At 34.7% G+C, this 19,565-nt stretch overlaps 1 long non-coding RNA gene across 2 annotated transcripts; it reads right to left on the bottom strand.

Annotated features, from left to right (window-relative positions):
• Positions 1-10,323: 10,323 nt before the first annotated feature.
• On the bottom strand, positions 10,324-14,448 carry LOC150032020 (uncharacterized). Of its 2 annotated transcripts, XR_016525404.1 has the most exons (4): positions 14,163-14,448; positions 12,959-13,302; positions 12,382-12,703; positions 10,324-10,859 (listed from the first exon to the last, which is right to left on the bottom strand). It is a non-coding gene; the product is annotated as an uncharacterized LOC150032020 (long non-coding RNA). The 2 variants fall into 2 exon arrangements; XR_016525403.1 differs by having other exon boundaries at positions 12,382-13,302; positions 14,163-14,432.
• Positions 14,449-19,565: the final 5,117 nt, after the last annotated feature.

The raw sequence follows: 19,565 nt of genomic DNA, 5'->3' as shown, positions 1-19,565 counted from the left end.
AATTTTAGTAACTTTATTATTTGAAATTTCAGTAATTGTTATTAGTTGGAGGGAATTTTTGGAATTTTGGACTTCAAGTATAAGTGCGGAAATTTAATTGTTGGCGTGAAATTATTCAAATTGGAAATTAATGGTAGGAATTAATTTTCTTTTGAAACGGAAAGGAATTTAATAGTAAAACGGAAAGGAATTAAATGTAATTGAATTTAATAGTAAAACGGAAAGGAATTAAATGTAATTATACTCATTTCCTTTTTTGTTTTATTTTTATTATTATTGTTGTTTTTTTTTATAAAAAGTCAAACCCCACCTCTCATCTGTTCGTTTTCTCCTTCCAATGAACAACGGCAACCCACGATCTCCAACCAATGTCCTCTGACGCCGCAGCATACAATTTCAATGGCCATAATGCTTGCAACTTAGATTTGAGTTACTCACTTCTTAATGGCTCCAAATTTCGAACAACAACCAACAAGGATTAAAGTTGTTTTGCATGTTTGTTTGGTTCAAGGTTCCATTGGGAAAGGAAGAGGTTGAGCTTCTAGTTTCTAGAGTTTGTGATTAGAGGTAAGTAATCTTACTAATGAAACTGCCCACGGGCCAGGCATTAGATGTATGCTAGCATGATAAATGTACGATATGGTAGAATGTTAGCATGATAGACTGATAGTATAATATGATCAAAGTATGTTCTGGTACGAGATCTGAATTATTTATTTATGCACATAGACACTTGAATGCTAGAATGAGATGGTATGTGCTTCCATATGGTTGTATTTGATTTGATGATGTTGAAGTATACATGTATGTTGTAGAACCATGATGTTGAGGTATATGTGTATGTTGTAGAGCCATGATGTTGAGGTTTGTATGTATGTCATAGATTCATACAGTGATGATTATGATGTTGAGACTATGCAAATGTCCTTACTGATTAGTTAGATGCCCATTAGATTTTGTGTTTCCTTTTGGATTCACTAGTTTATGTTTCCTTCGGGATTCACCAGTTTGTGTCTCCTTCGAAATTCACCAGAGGTAGTGGACATGCTTAACTACAGTAGGATAGGACTCAGTTTCCTTCTTGTTTCATGTGCATATGTGTCCCATGAGGACTTGAGCGGTTTATATGTTTCACCAGAGGTGGGTATCTAGAGGACATAGATGCCTAGCCTGACCCCAATAGTGGGGTTATTTACTGAGTATTTTATACTCATTCTTTCTCATGTTGTTGTTTCAGGTAAGAGTAGGGACGACCCGATGAATGACAAGCGGAATCCGTGATCGAGCCACTGGGACTAGTTTTTATGCTTCCGCTCATAAAACTTAGATTTCCTTCATGTTTTTGCTAAATTTTTAGTTTTGATGTTTGAAACTTATTATTAATAATTGTTTTTCATACTTATTTATTAACCTTTATGATTTATGGGTACCCTATTATTGTTTTTAATATTTACATTTAATAAAGGACTTTTGAACTCCCCTTATCTATTTAGCATTTATTTCATCATAAAAGAGTATCGTTTTAAGTTCCATGCATGCGTGTATCTCACGGTTACCATGAACCACTAATAACCTCCCACTCAATTGGTTATTAGAGAAAAAGATTTAATTATCCAATAATTAATATTATTATACATATAAATTATAACCAACTTATCATACTATATTTATAACCTATAGTTTTAATATTTCATCTCATGAAACATATAAACTATAGTTCTTTTTCTATTCCATGGTACTTAATATAAATCTCATTTACATCAATCCTCCACTATATGTATCTCATACATCAAACCAATCATATCATATATAATCGAATTACCTCTTGTCAATTTGAACATTTCAAAGCAACACCAAAAACTGATCCTCAACTGAATCCATTGAGCTACCAAGGGGACCTTATGGACATGTAGCTCAAAGCTCCAACGGTATGTGAATAATTGACTAAACTCTTTAGTAACGGGATCCACCATTCGTTAACTGTCAGGCACTCCACTAAGACCGACAGATGGAATCTCCTTACCACAGATATATTATGTGTCCATCTTAACCAATCAACAGTGTGATAACCCTTCATAGATCGCTCGTAAGTACAGCTGGGCCAATAACCGTTATGCCCCTGTAGTTACATATAACTCCTTAAGTACCATTGATCCCTTTAATGAACATAAATCATGGTCCTAATATGACTAAGTCTTCTATTCCAAAGAGAAGTTGTGGCCACTATGTTCAAGCCTTGGAATCAACCCTTAAGGGAGCAATCTCTCTACTTATTCTTGCTTTAGGAAAGAAGTGAATTCCATCTTATGGATTGAGTTCCCAACTCTGAAATCAAACAAGTCCCCAAAAAGGTAGGCAGGTTGAGTTGGCAATCTGGCTACTCTCACCCATACTAATCAAAGGACCACCCTCAATGGCAGGAATTCCCAAAACACTTAGGATTCAGGTCGTGTCACATATGATCGTTTAGGTGAGATGTAAGTCTCTAGTATCAACGGCGTTATATACAGAGTCGAGTCATATCGTGGTCCGGTCTTATACAATCTCTTTGTATAGGACACCCCCGCTTGCACGTCTCTACATGAATGGTCAGGATCTACCATCTGTAGTAGTTTACAACACTTGCAAACCTCTACAAAGCGAGTCATATCTATAGTGTCACCAGGATCAGGTATCCCACCTTAATCCTTATACTACAGACCTATTTAGGTTATCACGTAAGGCATGACCCACTTGTATATCACATATACATGCTGAAGTTCACATAAGATAACTAAGGAGCTTTGTTTATTGGATATGAGTAAAAGTCAGAATGAAATAACAATTATTTTATTCATCAAACAATGTGTATCATTACAAACAACGAGACTACGGGAGAATTAGGACACCAATCCCAAGAATCTCTCACTTGTCCTATGACTTGGGAGACTAATGTACAATACAATATGAACTATGTACAATATACAATAAACTAGGCATACTCCTGTTTATCTCAATCCAATTAAACTTAGTAAATAATCGTATTAGAACCTTGAACTTAGATCTATCTCAATCCAATTTTAAAACCCTTTTAAAACATGAGTTCACCCTAAGTCCGCATGTAACTCTTTCTTATCAATTTTAGTTCTAATTTCCATTATAACACTTATAACAGGAAACAACCAAAATCAACACAATCCGAAGCTGCACATACAAGGCATTCATAATGCTTATAAATTAGTCTAAGTGTCATGTTCCATGCATTGTTCATTCATTTCTACTTTTATATAACACTTATACAACCAAGCAGCCAAGCATACATGCTTCCATACACCCTTATACTAACTCTTATAATATAAAGATGATGCATGAATATGCTTATTGCATGCATAAATATAACTCTTATATTTCATGGTGCATGCGCATGCTTTCTTGTAATTTCATCATGGTAGAAACTATATTATAACACTTATAATATATGATGCATGAATAATTGCATTACCTAAGGTGGGTTTTAAAACTATATATCATACACTATGGCATACAAACAACATACAACACATGTACATTAAATAAAAGTTGATGAACCGGGATAATTAGCCTCAAATCCTCAAAAACCAAAGCTAACTATTGCAAAGAACAATGAGTCTCCAGTTCAAACAGACGAATAGGGTCTTGAACCATTCGGGTGAAGAAACGCGTCTCCTTTGATCGTGTACCAAATACTTATGATCACCTACACGAAAGAGTGAACTCTTTACTCAATCGTTTATCAATGCTTCCTGAGCTTAAACGATCGTGTACTTTTGACTATGCGATGAAGCTTGAAGGCACATGATCGTGCAACGTGCATCTTGCAACACAAGCCTTAAGAGATCGACTAAACGACAACGATATGGTGAAGAAAAATCGTCTAAATGAAGGAAATCAAACATGAGGATTTCCATGAGCAGCGGAAGGATCGTTCTAAACTCCATTCGAAATTGAACATAAACAATTATAGTACAAGAACGAAAACTAACAGGTAATGCACAACACTAAATTACAGCATGCTAACAAGAGTATCAAGGGATAGAGTATGCATACCTTTGAAGATGTTCTTCAAGATTCCGTCGAACAGACTCCTATGCGATGAGAGTTATTTTATTTGCATTTACTCATATCCAATAAACAAAGATCCATGGTTATTGTATATAAACTTAAGCATGTATATGAGATATACAAGTGGATCATGCCTTAAGTAATAATATACATGGTCTGTAGTATAAGGATAAAGAAGAGATACCTTATCTTGGTGACACTACGGATACGACCAGCTTTGTAGAGGTTTACAAGTGTTGTAAACTATTACAGATGTTCTGCTCCTGACCATTCATGTGGAGACATGCGTGTGGGGCTGTCCTATACAAAGTGTTTGTATAAGACCGGACCACGAGATGATTAGTCTTTTTATATGACGCCATTGATAATTGAGACTTACATCTCACTTAAACGATCGTAGGTGACATGAACTTAATCCTGAGTGTTTTGGGAACTCCTGCCTTTGAGAGCGGTCCTTTGATTAGAATGGGTGAGAGTGACCAGATTGTCAACTCACAAACCTACCTTTTTAGGGATTTGTCTGGTTGGGAGACTAAACGATCATGGAGCTTTGACTATATGATAGTTCATCAGCTGATCGTTGCTAAACGATCGAGTGGCTAAGTCTATACGATAGGTTGTCATTTACTAAATGATCGAGCACATCTTCTATATGATAGACTATATTACCTCCCACTTGCTCGATCGTCTACACAATCCTTTTCCTCCAGTCTCTTCCTCAAGCCAAGATCATACAGAGCCCACAACTCTTGGATTCGGTAACCATTATGGTGGTGTCCTCACTCAATTCTTAAATCGAGTGTGACTCGACTGGTTTCGAGGAGCTGTTGGTCATTCGTTGTGTTCGTGCTATTGGTCGTGTTGTTACGGTTGTTGCGTTCGAGAGTTGCTGTGTTGGACACATAGGAGACTGTTCGAGGGGTTCTTGAAGAATGTTTTTTCAAAGGTATGCATACTTTGTCCCTTGATATTCTTGTTAGCATGCTGTAATTTCGTGTTGTGCATGACCTGTTAGTTTCCATTTTGAGACTATAATGGTTAGTGTTCAATTCGAATGGAATTTGAAACAATCTTTTCCGCTGCTCATGGAAATCCTCATGATTGATTTCCTTTATTGGACGCGTTGCAGAACGATCGAGGGATACTTGAAGAAAGGGTTCTTAAAAGATATTGCATACTCGATCCCTTGTTTGTTCTTTAAGAAGCATTTTGTAATTTACTTGTTATGCATAATATGTTCTTCTTGACTGTAAATGTTTGTGTTCTTTCTCAATGGACTTTGGAACGATCCGCTTTCACTCACTGGTTCTCTAATTTAGATTTCCTTCATAAATAGTATAAGCTACAACTTTTTTCTCAGAAAGCAAACATCTTACCCTTTTCATTATAGGTTGTCTAACCTCTCAGCAACCCCATTCTATTGAGGTGTGTACCTCACAGTCCTATGCCTAGTTATATCATTCTCACTATAGTATTTGTCAAAGTCCTCATTACAAAAATTCAAGCTCATTGTCAATTCTAAAGTATTTTAACCTTTTAGATGTTTATGTTTCTATCATAGCTTTCCATTCTTTAAACTTCCCAAAGATTTGGTCCTTAGTTTTAAGGAAGTATATCCAACTTTTCCTAGAAAAATCGTTTATTAAGGTTAGAAAATACTTTGAGGCAATAAGGCTTGGTGTAGGAGATGGTCCCCATAGGTCAGAATGAACATAGTTCAATATTCCTTTGGTGGTATGCTGAGATTTTGTGAAGCTCTGTCTGGTAGCTTTCCCTAAAATACAATGTTCATAGAAGGAAAGATGCTCACTAATCCCTTTAGGCAGTATACCCTGTTTAAATAGTGATTGCATCCCTTTTGCACTGATACGGGATAGTTTTTTGTGCCACAAGTCTGCCTCTGACAATTTTTTTGTTGAAACAGTGTAGGCACTAGTCAGCATCTCTATTCTTCTTACTATATAGAGATCATTAACTTTTTCACCAACTAAAACTACCTTAGAATCCTTAATCATTTCTAGGATTCCATCATTTCCTCTGCACTCACACCCAATAGAGTCAAGCATACCTAGAGATATCAAATTTCTCTTGAGTAAAGGTACATGTCTCACATTTCTAAGAAGCTTGATTGATCCATCCTTTAGCTTTAAGGATACTGAACAACCCCTTTGATTTTGCAGGGTTCATTGTTCCTTATGTATACAGATTCTCCATCCACATTCTTGTAGGTATTAAACCAAGGTCTAAAGGGTGTCATATGAAAGGTATAGCCAGAGTCAAGTACCCAGTCATGCTTCCCAAGAGGACTTATTTGGTTGGTTTTGTTTCTAGTAGAGGCTAAAGCATCAGAATAGAAATAGGACCCTTCAACTGCTGAGGCTTTTGGCTGTTCTCCTTTCTGATCCTTTTTTTTTCTTGATTTTTCCATTTTAAACTGTAGCAATCCCTCATTAAGTGTCCTTTCTTCTTACAGTAATTATATCTCAGTTTGGTTTTTGGTTTATGCTCTTCACCAGACTTATTCTTAGTCTCTTTAGAATGATTCTACTTGTTCTTGCCCTTGACAAATAGCCCTTCTGCACTAGGATGTTCCTTTTTTATTGTATGAAGCTCCAACTCCCTAGTTCTCAATGCTAAAATAATGGCATCAGTGGTGATTGACTCTCTACTATATTCCAAGGCATTCTTTACCTCCTTATAGGCTTCGAGTATAGATTTCAACAAAACAAAGGGTTCATTCTCATCACCAATCTATTTGCCAAGGCTCTTGAACTCAAAAACTATCTTTTTAAACTCATCCAGATTGTCTGATAGTGTTTTAGTAGAATCCATCTTAAATGTGAAGAACTTTTCCCTTAAAAATATCTTGTTAGGTAGATCTTTAGTTGCATAGAGACCTTCCACCTTGACCCATATTTTGTAAGTCGTGTCTTGATCGATCACATGTCTCAAAATGCTATCACTGAGATTAAGAACTAAAGTTCAATAGGCAGTAAGTTCCATGTCTTCCCTTTCTTAAGTTGTTAACAAAGGTGGCAGAGTAAATGGGTCTAAAAGGGCTCTATGGCTTTCTGTTGTCCAAGAATAGCCTTGATTTTGGCCTTCCACAGACAAAAATCACTCTTTCCATCAAACTTTTCTATCTCAAATCTAGCATCAACCATCACCAACCTGGAAAGAATGCCAAGAACGATTTTCTTGAGTATCTTGATGCTTCAAAAATGCTGATCTTGATGATCTTCAAACTCTCTGATACTAGTTTTGTTCGGTTATACTGTCTTGTCTAGGCCCAATTCAATCAAGATCAGTCCTGAGTTTGTGAAGAAAAGGTTGAGGAAAGCTCTGTTTTTTCACTGAAGTTCTCTATGTTTTTCTCTATTATTCGATAAGCATTGTTATTTCCTCGATGAGTATCTACTCGTTACTTGATGAGTTTCTACTCAATTTTCAATGGTTTTTCTTTCTTCTTTCCTCGATGAGTTTTTGTTCTTTCCTCGATGGAACTAGATGAATATTAATCTTTACTCGATGTTATTCGATGAGAGAAATTCTTGACTCGATGCTACTCGATACTCTAAAAACGTAGTGATTTGATTATAAAATCATGTTTTCGTTGATTTGCAGAGAAATAGATGAAGATTGAAGAAGAAGATAAAGAGAAGAAGAAGGAACACGCTGAGTTATGTGGTTCGGCCAATAAGTCTACGTCCATCGGAAGATTCTTTTTCTTTCTCACTTGAAGATTGCTTACAACAGTTGTAGTTTACAGAAAAATAGAAAGTACGATGAACTCTATATTATTTTTTTCTGATCAGTGGTATTTATAACACTTACCATTTTACCGTTATAAGATATAAACTTTGTTATGTAAACTAAACTAGCTGAAAAGTATTTGAGTCACTGTTTTTACAGTTACCTTCTTGTCTATCTCTAGTTATTTCCATTCCCAAATTAATCTAGAAGCTCCAAGATCTTTCATATCAAACTCTTTGCCCAAAAGAAGTTTAATCTTCTTTAATTCAGCCAAGTCCTCTCCTACCAAAGGCATATCATCTACACATAACAACAAGTATATCATCTCATCTTTTTCTGACTTATTAAGGTAGACATGTGGATCATAGCTATTTCTGACGAAGAAATTTTTTTTAACATACTCATTAAAGCATTTATACCAACACCATGGTGATTGCTTCAATCCATATAAGGATTTCTTTAGTCTGCAAGTCATTCCATGTTTTTCTCTCTTCATATCCCTCAGGTTGGGACATGAAAATGGTTTCTTCTAAATTTCTATGTAGAAAAGCCATGGTTACATCCCGTTGCTCTAATTCTATGTTTTGACAAACCACAAGAGCTAGAAGAACTCAACTCAGATAGATGTGTATTTTACAATTGGAGAGAATATTTCATTGTAGTGAACCCCCTCTCTCTATGTAAAACCTTAGATACGAATCTTGCTTTGTATTACATATTTCCTTCAATAGCTCTTCCTAGTTTCATTTCAAAAATCTATCGACAGTTCACCATTTTCTGATTCAAAGGTAAGGGAACTAATTCCCAAGTTTCATTTTTATAAAGAGAATTCATCTCTTCGTCCATGGCCTTCTTCATACGAGTTAGGTTCCTCTTTTAGGAAATCTTCTACCGAATTTAGTGCAAAAGCAAAACAGCCTGCATTAGTAAACCTTGTTGAGGCTTAACTGATCTTCTATGTCTGCCTCTTGCTAGTGAGTAATTTGAAGGGTTCTCAGTTGGATTTGAAACATTTGGCCTTCTTACTCATCTTGATCAATATTTTCTAGATCTGGAATATTAAAATCTTCTTGAATTTCATTGTTATTGTCAACTTTTGAAAGTAGCTCCACCTTAGTTTGTATGGTCTTCAGAAGCAGAGTCCTTTAAAACAGAAGACCTTTTTTTACTCCTGCAAAACTCTTCCTCACTGAAAGTTACATCTCGGCTAATTATGCTTTTATTTTATTTGAAATCCCATAACTTCTAGCCTTTTGTTCTGTCAGGATGGCCAATAAACACACTTTAAGACTCTAAACTTTAATTTTTCTTGCTTTATATGTACATAAGTTGTGCAAGTGAGGTATCCTATCACTACAACAAATATTACTTTCTATAACATCTAGTTATAACATGAAGGTTTAGTCACGCTATTGAAAAGAAAAGGCATTGTGGCTTCAATATAAAAGAAATTGCTCTAAATTAAAAACAAATCCTGCCCACATTACGGAAAAGAATTACATTTGATGGCTTGCACTCATTTTCCTCCCAAATTTCCATTTCTCTGTCAAAAAATTTAAATCCCCTCGCCTTGATAATTGTCTATGCATATCTTACTCTTCATATTTCCTTGTTGAGTATTAACTAGCATCAGTTGACCTAAAAATGAATATAATTACTCTTGCATGAAACCAAGATTTAGATGAACCTCCTTCCCCGATAATGGATTTTCTCTGTTTTAATCTTTTTAAAATGAATATAATTAATGTTATATAATTTGATTTTTTTTTCTTTTTTTTAATATTTGTAATCATTTAATAATTTTTATTTGTTATTCTACTCTTTCACGATGTAATGGCATGTTACTGCAAGATACCTGAAGATAATATTTATGTTGTGGGCTGCCATTTTTGGCAAAAACATTCTTGATAGTCAATTTTAAAGACGATATTGCCAAATTTAGATGATAATATTTGATTACATTAGGCGAATATAAATTGAATAGATGTAAATCACGAATTTCAACTCCTTTTCTCTCATTAATATTTAAACAAGGATGAATATGTTATATATCAGACTCATCGTAGGTGGTCTTACAAGTATTGAAGGACCAAGAATATTGATGTGATCTCGTAAGTTATTTTAAGCATTTAGTAGATCAATAGTCTATGTTTTATTTTGATCATATTAACTCGAATTGTAGTTAAGCATCTTTAATGTACCAAAGTACAACTTAACTTGGCAATTACTAGGGAACCTTTCCAATGGCATTTAGGTTTTTAACCCTCGTATGTATTTCATTTTGATGGTTGTGTTTTTTAACTTTTACCTAACTTGATGGTGCTTGTGTTTTAGGATATAAGTATTTTTTGTGACATTTAAAGTTTTGGATGAATGCACTGCAGAGACCTAGACAAACTTTTAAAACGATTCAAGTTTTATAAACAAAGAGAAGATATTTGTGTGTATGTTTCCAAATGCAATAAGATTTAAACTAAAACTAAACATAACTATAGAGTAGCATTTATTCGTGAGCAATTTATTCTCTCAAACTGAAGGAACCATGAGGTTCACTGTGGAAGCGGAGATTGTTTCCAATTTCTAATTTAATAGAATGATAATTTACAATACAAATTGTAGGAATGTATCAAAAACAGCGAAAGCAACAAGGATCATTTAAGCACTCTATTTGGCAAAATATAAAGCATGCTCTTGCAAAAAACAAGTAAGTTTCATGATATACCTTTGTAGAACTTCTTCAAAGCTCGTTGTCCAGCTGCAATCTTCTCCAAATCTTGTTGCAGATCACCTCAAGATCTTCCCCACTATTCTCTTGGTGCTCTAGATTGAGTTGTGGGACTCAAAACAAGCTTGAATCAAGGAATTATGGAGAATTGCTCACAGCAACAATCTTGTTGAAGAACCCTTTTCTCCAGCACGAATTTTCTCTAAATTTTTCTCTTGATTGCATGCCTGAAATTCACTCCAAACTCTTCAATATATTGCAGACCATCATGCAAGGAAGAGAGTTGCATGAGTTGCAGCTCCTGCTTGGAGTAACACAAAATGGTAATGGATTTTGTGTGAGCTAGTAGGAGATGGATAATGGAAAAACTAGTTTTTTCATTTGTGTATTGTTTTTCCAATTTTTCAATTTTATCACAAAATCAAAACTTGATTTTTTTTAAAATTCATTTTGATTTTAAAACTGAAAAATTTTAGTTTTATAAAATTAATTTCATAAATTAATTTTTAAAATAAAACTTAATTAATTTAATATAAAATAATAAATTAATTTTTATACACATTCATCTTTATATATTTAAATCATATTTAAATATAAATTCTCCTATTCTGTTTAATTCTCATATTAAACATGTAATTATATCTCATATGATTACTAATTCTCTTAATTCTAATTTCAACGTTTCAAATCAACTTATCACACTATTCTAGAGCTAGTCTATTACGAGCTAGTAGGGCGACCTCACAGACCTACAGATCATGGGCTCTAACGATCTGAGATTAATTGACAAACCCATTAGGTCAGATTAATCCCCACTAGTTAACTAATAGGTCACTCCATTAAAGCCCATAGTTGCAATCCCCTCACTGTAGATATATTATGTCCACATGATTTAACCATAATCAGCAAGTCGACTCTTCACAGGTTGTTCATAATAACGGTTGGGTCTAATATCTGTTTTACCCCCGAGATTACGTCTTATTCCTCAAGTTTCTATTGATCCTATAATGAACAACTGGTTTGTGATCCAATCACTAAACCAAACTCTCTCAGCCCAGTGAGAGGGTGGGGCCCCTTGTTCAAGACTTAGATTCAGTACTTGAGAGAACAACCTTTCTCCTATCCCTAAATCGAGTAGGCATAAACTCCGTCTTGCACCCTATGTCCCCAGCTATCTATTAGGTCTTACCCCTGAGATGGGAGGCTTATTGAGTTGGCTCTGTTGAGCCAACCCTCACCTATGCAAGTCTAAGGATATCGAATAAACAAGAGTTCATAGTTAACTCAGGATTAAGATCGAGTTACCTTGGTCATCTAGGTGAAATAGTCAGTCTTATACAGTAAATAACGTTATAAAGTAAGAGTGACTTATTTCTTGGTCCGATCTTATGCAAACTTATTGCATAGGATGCCCCCACTCCTTATGTCATGATATGTACGAATTAGGATTATTTCGTATGTAGCACTTTACAACTCTTTGTAATAACTACAGAGTAGGTTGCATCCAATAGTGTTACCAGAATAAGGTACCCAACCTTATTCATGTACTATAGATCATTTTGACTATTTACTCAAACCTGGTCCACTCTTATGTCTCTACATAAAGTTCAAGTACTCATATAATAGTCATGGGTCTTAGTTTATTGGATTTAGACTTTCGTACAATTTATAAAATCAAAATAAGTTTATTGATTATAGAAAATATCTTTTATTTTACAAACTACAAGTTTTAGGACATAAAACCCAACACAAATAAATATGCACTAACATTAAATTACAGCATGCTTTCGAAAAAAAAGAGGAAGGGTTAAGAAAACACTTACCCTTGAAGGACATAACCATCTTCACGAAATCCTCCTCTTTGGTCACGAACAATCACGAACAAAAAAAATAGTCATTTCGTGGTCCGATCTTATACAAACTTCTTTGTATAGAATACCCCTACTCACATGTCTCCACATGAATGATCGGGGATTAGATCATTTGTAGTACTTTACAACAACTGTAATATCTACAAAACGAGTCGTCCTCGTAGTGTCACTAGGATAAGACATCCATCCTTATCCATCTACTACAGACCATTTAGGTTATCACTTAAACACGATTCATCCGTATGTCTCGTATGTCTCTACGTACATGTTTAAACTACAAGACAACCTTGAATGTTAGTTTATTTATTTATAGATTAATGCAACTAAGTTTATTTGTTTATGGACTAATGTAACTAAATGTCAAATAAAACATCACATATTTTATTAGATAAATAAAATGTTTGTACAATACAATTACAAACACCTTAAAACATTTAGGGCATCAATTAAAACATTTAGGGCATCAATCCCAACGATGGATTTAGATTAAGATTTTAATATTGTAAAGTAACAAAGACTTGAAATGTACCTATGAGTGTGAGAATCTGAGATTGTGAGGCAGACGGAGCATGGGTCGTGGAAAATAGTGAAGCAAACTGAGGGAGGCAGAGAAGAGAGATGGCGAGGTGAATCTGAGGGAGACAGAGAAGGGTGATGGTGAGCCTAAATGAGGGAGACGGCGGGGAGGACTGAGATGAATTAAGTTTGAGAGAGTCGGCGATGGTAAAGCAAATTAATGATTGAGGGAGACAGCGGTTGGCGAGGCATCTAAGATTGTGAGAACTGAAGACTAAAGGTTAAGGGAGAGATGGTGCACGGCGAGACTGTGAGAAGGGTATGGGCGAGCGAAGCTACGAGCGGTCGAACGAAGACCTAAAACGTAAAAAGTGAAATTAGGTTATATATATAGAGATATATATATATATATATATATATATAGATATATGGTTGAATCGGGTCAGGTCGACTCGAACAGTGAATTTAAGAACCCGAGACCCAACCTGAAAAATCATTTTAAATTTTCCAACCCGATTCTTATTGTTTGGGTTTGATAATCCGAGTTGGTCAGATTATCGGATTATCGGGTATTTTGAACACCCCTAATTGATATAACCTTTTTTTTATCCAGGGCAATTTCAATACTTGTTTGCATAAGATTATACAATTCTAAATTTTACTCTAAATATTAGTAACTTAGTCATATTTGTTAGAGTTTTATTATTGGTTATATTTGTTTAAGTCGTATGGTTTTTCTTGGGCAGTGTTGATGTTGTCTTAGATATTATCACAAAGGTTGTACACAAGGTGTTGGCTTTACAGAATATTTCTTTCCTTATTTGAATAAATCTGAATTGACATTTCTTTGGGTTGCTTTCCTTTTAATTTCCTGATGATGTTTGTCAAATTTTTTTGGAGATATTTTCCTTCTTTCCATTGTGCTATTTAAGTACAAGAAGTATCCTTACTAGGGTTGTTGCAGGTATTATCGTGTGAGATCGCTTTTAAGTAGCTGCAGAAAACCTTCTATATTGTTTATGTTCAAAGAAAAAAGAATTACTCTTAGCATGTGGTTGCTTATTATACAGAGATTTTTGTTGTGAAAGTTTCAGTCTTTGAAGAAATCGAATCCCACAGTGAAGCGAGTGATCCCTTTGCTTCAATCACAAAAAAGAAGAAACATACAACGATATGTAATAAGATAAGCATGAAATTAGAGGAAAGAAGAAATATGCCTTTGAAGAACTGTTCTTCAAATGTCTCCAAGTCTTCACAATTCCTCAACGAATCGATTTTTCACGAACAATATTGTGATGCCACCATCAGATTTTTCCTAGTATTCTTTAGGCAAGGACCGGTTTGTGGGAATCGATCTTTTAAAAGAGCAAAGAAATTTATGGTTTTGGAGAGTATTCACGCAGAGATCTCTTTCTCTATGAAAAACTTGAGAGAATTCTAAAAAGAGAGAATGAACTACTCAAGGAGAGAATAACTTCTCACCTTTCTTTGTCATAAAGTGTGGATGAACTCCCACTTCACCCACCTCCTATTTAATTAATTAAATAAAATCCATTTAATTAGATTAAATAACTTTTCCTCTTCTTTGATGTGAAGTGGGAATCACTCCCACTTCACCCACATCTTATTTAAGTTAATTAAACAATTTAATGTCATTTAAATTTATTATTAATTATAATAATTAATAACTAAATTAAATAAATAAAAAAATTAATTAATTTACAAAATTAAATATCTAATAGTTAATTAATTAATTGAATTTTATTCAAATATTTATCTCTGTCATAACCAGTAATTTTAAATGAATCCTACTTATTAATTATTTGAATCATATTCAAATAATAAATCTCCTTTTATTATTAAATTTAGTTTTGAATCTCATTCAAAATTAATTTTATATTGTAATGTATCTATTAATTGTATCATATACAATTAATATTATTCTCTTTAATAGTTTGAAAAATTCAAATTCTTCCAAAATTATTCATCATGTTTAGTCATTGTGAGTTAATCGAGGGACTTAATGGACCTACGATTAGAAGATTCAACATTAAATAATTAGACTCTTTAATTATGTTAATGAACATTCAAGACCCACAACTGTACTCTACGCATTGTAGAATATTTATGCATCCGTAGGTTTAACTATTACAGTAAGTTGATCCTTCGCAAATAATTTGTAATTACAGTTGGGTCAAATTACCGTTTTACCCCTGTAATTATCTCTTACTCTTTAAGTAGTACTAATCCTCTTAAACAATCTATTTATGGTCTTACCATAAACTAAGTCACTCTCGAGCCCTTTGTTCAAGATCCGAAATCAACACATAACTAGTCCTCTCCTTAACCTAAAGGTGGGAAGGAGTGAATTAGTTGTGTTTTCAACTCCGATCCAAAATCAGCACATAATTAGTCCTCTACTTAAACTAAAGGTGGGAAGGAGTGAATTAGTGAATTAGTTGTGTTTTCAACTCCTAGGACAAATTCCAAAATAGTAGGTTTATTGAATTGGTAACTTAAGTCACTCTCGTCCATTTCGTGGTTTGTATTTCTCTAATGGAGTATTTCAAAAGTATTCGACCAATTTTAATTCTTTGCAATTCAATTACACGCAATTTTAAGCTCCGGTGGAACACCGTCGATCGATGGCTTCTTGGCCGCAACAAGAAGGCAGCAACCGGAACCCCATCTCAACGGCAGCTCTGCGATCGTTTTCCTTTGAAGGGTAAAGGGTAATCTGAAATTTTCCTGATGATTGATCGGAGAAATACACTTCCAGAAAAAGAAAGAAAGCTCAGCTCCGACGCCGCAATCCGAGTTCAGAGGCCATGGACGGTGGCTCAGCAGTTAAAAATAGGTAAGAAGAAAATGCGAGCTCATCTGGTGGACCCATTTCATTAACCTTGGTGTCTTTATAATAGAACAGAGAACAATCGTGGGTCACATGGGGTTTCTGCTCAGCGAGAATTTGCGAGATTTTGCCTACTTTTGGACATAAACTCGTAAGAATACGATTGTCTGGTTGAATTTTTCTTGTATTCTTTGGACGGAAACATTAAATTTCTTCTTTTTATTTGGAAATTCTTGAAATTAAGATGAATAGTGACGAGACGCTATTGTTTCTGTTCACATTTCACACATCACATCCACTCAAAAAGGCCTATTTTCTGCCCGCTTTCCTTGCCGCACATTCTGTGATGTGAAATGGAATAAAGTAATCACTCTTTCTTTCTTCCTAATCCTAAGGAGTTGAATCTTATGGAAATTACTGGTCAAAAGCCATCTATAGAAGATAATTCAAAATTTTGTACTCAAATCTATTAATAGCCCATCAGAATTTAATATGCCAAAAATGTTTGTTGCGAAGCTCTAACTTTTTTTTTTGTGACGCCACCATATTTTAGTCACTTAGAGTAATGGTGGTGATACTATATCGAAATTTAAGGATTTAGAAGTCGATGTATATATGTGATTTTTATTTCTTTTCTTTATGATAAATTATTATTATTATTATTTTACAAAATGTGGAGTGGGAGAATTGAAGTTCTAATCTCGAAGTTGATAATATAAATTTTTTATCAATTGAACTATCCTACCGTTCATAAAGTTGAAAAGATGTTAATTGGTTAAAGCCAACTTACCCTAGGACCTCTTCCACATCAACTGCATAAGATAAATTCTATTAGCCTAATAATAGAATTAGCTTTGTAACGATCTCTGATACGATTTTGTTTGTGTGAGTTCTGATTGTATGAAGACCCATCTTGTAATTTCATTCTTTTTCTCTTTGTTTTTGAATGAAATGATGAATTCCTACAGAGCCCGAAAGTTATGTCGTTAATAAGCCTCAACAGTGGTAATAGTGTTAAGTGTGGGGTCGAACCATAGAGAAGCGAATAATTATTTTTTTTTGAATAAATTTGACTGTGAAAAAACAGTAAAAACGGGATTTTGATTTTTTGTTGAAATTGAAACATGTAAGAAAAATAAATTACAAGGATAGATGAAACAATAATTGGTTTATCTAGTTCTAGAATCAAGCGGCAATTCAATGTAATTTGAACCATCGTTTTCTACCAATGAATCATGTCACAAAGTTATGCATGTGTTGTTACCCAATTGATGTAAATTAAGTAATCTCTACAAAGGCCAACAATCAATTAATTTAAAACCAATCAAGAGTCTTAATTAATAATTAAGGTTGGAAACACCTTGCCCTAACTAACCTACATGTTCCTAGATTCAATTGGGTTCTTAACGGCCATAAAGAACTAGAAACATATGCATTAAGATTTAGGATTTAATTATGTTGATTAACTGTCAGGAAAAGCCATATTCAATTAACCAAATATTCTTCAAACCTAAATTAAATATGTAATGCAAAGATTCAAGGTCAGTCTATAAACCTAAATATACACGTTCAATCGATGCTACCAGGGTAAACTCAAAGCATAAACGAACTACTAGGATACATGCGAGTTCAAGATTAACTAGCGATAAATTTTCAATCATGATAGGGGCGTCAATCCAACTCATAAATGCAATTCGAAATCAAGCAAGATTCAAAGAAAACACAATTCTGAATTAAAACATAAAGTTGGGTAGAAAACTCAATAAATTACATGAATGCTCTATCCAAGTACTAAATAAAAGAATTACTTCATCAATTCATAGACAAACCAATAAGGTACAATCCAATACACGCTCATCATCCAAAATCAAACTAAAAACTATCCTAATGATATTGAAAATAAAGAGGGAGAGAAGAAGAAAATAGGGCCTCTCCTCGGCCTCCATCGAAATTGAGCATGTCTTCATTAATTTTCGGCATCTTCCTAACCTAAATAGAAAGAATTATATTCATAGAAAAAGAGACAGTGTCGCAATGCTATGTGGAGTGTTGCAACCCTGATGCAACAAGTCTCGAGCATCAGACACAGAAGTCCAACGCTAGGCTGACGCTTAGTTGCGTGCACATGAGGGCAATCTCTGTCTCAACATCGTAGCGTTGTAACGTTGAGGGTGAGCGTTGCAATGCTACCCATTCTATCTTACAGCATTGGGTGAGCGTCAGGACAAGGCAAATCATGAGCATTGTGATGCTAAAGCAAGGACATTTTGGTCTTTTTTTATTTCTTTGAAGCCCAAATACTCAAACCACCTCCACATTGCTTCAAATTGACTCCATTCAACTCCAAATCGCCAATTCTACCTCATGGTTGCTCGATACCTACAAAAATAGAAAAATAAACACATAAAATCCAATAATGAGCCCGAATTAAGCTAGGAATAATAACTCTTTTTTAGAGCTATCAAACACCCCCAACTTAATTCTTGCTCGTCTTGAGCAAAGTAGAAACACAATCAAATAGAATATAAGATAACTGAAGACATGCTAGCTTAATTTGCAAAGTTGTTACTCCAGTCTCAATAGTTAGTTAGAATGAAATGTGTAATCAAGAACGAAAATCAATTATGATCAATCAATGAAGCGCAAGTTTAAGAATGGATCTCAATCTATTCATGCATGAGTGAGCCTAGAGTTTTGCTAGTTAAGCTTGCACAATCAAGAAACGTTTTATAAGGTCCTCATCCTGTTTTCCCCATACTTTGGTTCGGTTATCAACCTCGGACATACCACACATGTGAAAAAGAAGGCAAGACTAGGACAAGGCTGCCTAAACACAGACACACAAAACATAGAGGACATTTATTTTACCTAGGGGGCTAGCTTTCACACCCATCCGCCGGGAACCTATCCACTTATTTCTCGTGGGGCCCTAACTGGACACGGCAGAGGTAGCTCTTTGATAGCACCAAAAATGTGCTATTTTCCTCTTCTTAATTCTAGGTCGTTACTATGTTTAATGTGTTTATTGGATGATTTTGTAGATATTGAGCATCTTGGAGGTAGAATCAGTCATTACGAACTATTTGATGTTAATTTGGAGCAAATAGAAGCTAATTTGAGCAACCAAGCTTTGATAACGGGTAGAAATACATGTTATTACAGCGCAAATAAGTAAAACAATGAGAGAATGAGACGGTTTAAAAATAAACAATATCATGTCCAAAAGTGCTAAACTGAAGAAATTGCGATCACATGTGCCCATCGCATAAAAGTAGTTAATTTACTTATTTTGTGCAGGAAAAATGCGTTGGTGCAAGTAAAATTGCGATCCAAGGAATTAGGTGTCCGCGCGCTTGAAAGACTGTGTTCGAAAAGTCATGCGATCGTATGTGATCGTGAGAGGTTGCTCAAGAAGGTGGTCAAATAAAGACTGTGAATCAAGGTGACAGCATAATAAATCATGATGGGACGGAAAGCTGATGACGGTCGAATCCGAATTTAGTTGACAAGCAGTTAAAGCCACACTGTAAAAGGTACACTCAACTTTCGGTGACCATTAATCGGCGCATCAGAGCAGAGATTTAATGACCGCCCATCATTGCAATCATTAAAGAGAAAGGCTACTTCACCTTGAGCACTATAAATACCGAAGGCCACCATTATAACAGGGGTTAACAAATCATATATCATATAGAGAACAAGTTAGAGAGTCATTAATTTGCTCGCGTACATACTTAGAGTTAAAGGACGGAGACGAGCTAGGAGACGA

Source organism: Benincasa hispida, chromosome 12 (assembly GCF_027475165.1).
Source record: "Benincasa hispida cultivar pf3 chromosome 12, pf3_genome.v1.1, whole genome shotgun sequence".
NCBI lineage: Eukaryota > Viridiplantae > Streptophyta > Magnoliopsida > Cucurbitales > Cucurbitaceae > Benincasa > Benincasa hispida.
The sequence above is the reverse complement of the archived record's forward strand: the minus strand, read 5'-3'. Positions and strand labels throughout refer to the sequence as shown.